Raw genomic sequence first — 3,221 nt, forward strand, 5'->3', positions numbered from 1 at the left:
AGTGTATTTTACAATAAACCTCTAAACAGGTTCCAGTGTGTTTACAATAAACCTCTAAACAGGTTCCAGTGTATTTTACAATAAACCTCTAAACAAGTTCCAGTGTATTTACAATAAACCTCTAAATAGGTTCCAGTGTATTTTACAATAAAACTCTAAATAGGTTCCAGTGTGTTTTACAATAAACCTCTAAATAGGTTCCAGTGTGTTTTACAATAAACCTCTAAATAGGTTCCAGTGTGTTTTACAATAAAACTCTAAACAGGTTCTAGTGTGTTTTACAATGCGCGTAGGCTTAAGAAAGAAAGAAAAAGGGTATAGACAGTCATAAAAAGACAACTTAAAAAATTATAGTCTTTTGTGTGTTTTTCGTGACAGGATTTCTCTGTCTCTTTGGAGCCTGTCCTGGAACTAGCTCTTGTAGACCACGCTGGCCTCGAACTCATGGAGATCTACCTGTCTCTGCCTCTCGAGTGCTGGGATTAAAGGCATGTGCAAAGAGAGCCGGGCCAAAAAAAAAAAAATAATAAAGTCTTTAAAGAGAAGTAAACTAATAATAATAAAAAAGAGAGATGGGAAATACACAGGAAGTCTGGATCCTATGTAGTATTGTGTTAATTTTGAATTTCTGAGTGTAGAGCAAAGAACAGCAGCTAGGAGACCTGGAAATGAAGAAGGATTGTTGAAAGAAACCAGCCCATATACTTTAGGAATGCCTTAACTTTAAAAAAGTCAAAAAACGCATTTATCAAGTGGAAGTTAAAAGTGTTCTTGGAGAAGAGGTTTTGCTTTTGTTTCCATATAGGTTAATATAGATCAGGTTTGATCAAGGGAGACTTCCTAAATCTTGACAGGTATTATCTATCAACAAGGGTTATAGCTGGTCTTCCTGAACTTGATCATTATCTCAAGTTTTGTCAAGGACCTTAAAGATGCCTTCCCCCACATTCAACAGGAAGCAGTCTAGAGAACATGATGTCCACATTCCCAAGAGTTGGGCTCTGGGAGGCTTTTGGCTATTTCGTGGGTTGTAGATGTTTGTTATAACCTTGGGGAATACAGAAATATAGGAGTAAGCCGGGCGATGGTGGTGCACGCCTTTAATCCCAGCACTCGGGAGGCAGAGGCAGGCGGATCTCTGTGAGTTCGAGACCAGCCTGGTCTACAGAGCTAGTTCCAGGACAGGCTCCAAAGCCACAGAGAAACCCTGTCTTGAAAAACCAAAAAAGAAAAAAATACAATATAAATAAGAAATGAGATCAGCAGTTAACCTATAATCAAACCGGTAGTCATATTAGGTACATTTTCTGGGTTAAATCGGTATATTTTAGATAGATAAATGCTCTTCAAACATTTCAAAGATCTATAGAATATCTCATTTAAAATGTTTCTTGAATATAAGGTGTTTTATGACAACGAGACACATCTGCTCCTGGCAGTACCAATTTACTTCAGAGATGATGGGCACTGAAGAAGCTCCTTATGGAGTTTTCATTGTGGAAAGTTCAGCCACTGCGCAAAGAAACTGCTCTTTCCTTTGACTGATGATAATGTGCTGTGCAGACTGGACATACAGAACACATGGGGGAAAATTGTTGAAGTTTGTCCAAACAAGGTAGGACAGTCCTTCAAAATTCCAGATTTACAGAAGAATTTGCCAGACATTCTGCAGGACATAGAAGAAAGCAACTGACAAACTTTGCCAAGACAAGACAGAACAGTCCCTCAAATTTCCTGCTTCACTGAAAAGTCTGCTATATGTTCTAGGCATGTAGCCTGAAGATGGATGCCCTAATATTGCAGAGGAGCTTTGGATTGATTGTCCAGGCAGCAAGATGTCTCTATTGTTAGGTAATATTACATCCTTCTGCATCTTTGATGGAGTTAAGGACTAAATAATTAGAGTTTCAGTGTTCCTTCTGATAGAAAGTAAATTAGGTATAAAACTTTGGAGTCAACTGACATGGGATGGATGGTGGAGTGTTTTCTCTGAGTTTGCTAAGTACAAGTGGACTGAATATTGTAAATGTAATTCTCCTTACCTGATAACTGTTTTTGTTGTATGTGTTTACTATGTTAAAGTTAAAATCTTTAATTTTTATTTAGGCAAAAAGGGGAATGTAGAATATTATTTTAAGATGTGTTACATTTGTTTATGATGTTGAACATTAATTTGTTGCAAAGATGTGTTGCATTCTTTTCTTTTTTTTTTCTTTTTCTTATTTTGGTTTTTCGAGACATGGTTTCTCTGTAGCTTTGAAGCCTGTCCTGGAACTAGCGCTGTAGACCAGGCTGGTCTCGAACTCACAGAGATCTGCCTGCCTCTGCCTCCCGAGTGCTGGGATTAAAGGCGTGCACCACCACCGCCAGGAGTGTTGCATTCTTTTACATTGCATTCATTTAACTTTGTTGAAGCTGTTACTTTGCCTGTCTAAAACACCTGATGGTCTAATAAAAAGCTGAAAAACCAAAAGCAAGGCAGGAGAAGGGAGAGGCGGGGCTGGAGACAGAAAGAATCAATAAGAAGAAATCTGGGAAAAAAGGAGGAGAAAAATAGAGCAGGAGAGATCAAGGAGTGAGGAAAAAAAGGGACAGCCAGATGTGGAGTAAGCGTGAAAGTAAGATTACAGAAGTTAGATAAACAAAAAGCCGAGAGCCAAAAGGTAGGTGGGATAATTTAAGAAAAGCTGACTAGAGAAAAAGGAAGCTAAGGCCGATCATTTATAAGAAAAAGACTTCATGTGTGATTTATTTAGAAATTGGGTGGCGCCCCCCCCCAAAGCCAAAAGAGTAAACAAAGTAAAATGACCAATGTTTTAGGAATTTCCAGATGTCCAGATATTGGAATCTGAGGATTCCTGCATAAGAGAGAGACTGGCAGAGTATGCTGTAGTTAGAGTCCCATCACTTACATAGATATAAAAGGATCATGAATTAAAGACCAGTCTCAGCATCTCAGCTACACAGGGAGTTTGAGGGCAGCCTGGGTTGTGTCAGAGCTTATCTTGGAAGAAAGAAAGAAAGAAAGAAAGAAAGAAAGAAAGAAAGAAAGAAAGAGAAAGAGAAAATAAAGGTACAAATTCAAGTGCTATGAGAAGAGAGATTAGTATCATATCTTTTATCATATCTGGAAATAAGATTTTATTTTGAGATGGTTTCACCACACAGCCTCTGGGATGGGCCTGGGGACAATGAGGGACAGGACTTCTTTTTTTTTTTTT

This window comes from Microtus ochrogaster, chromosome 16, assembly GCF_000317375.1.
Source record: "Microtus ochrogaster isolate Prairie Vole_2 chromosome 16, MicOch1.0, whole genome shotgun sequence".
NCBI lineage: Eukaryota > Metazoa > Chordata > Mammalia > Rodentia > Cricetidae > Microtus > Microtus ochrogaster.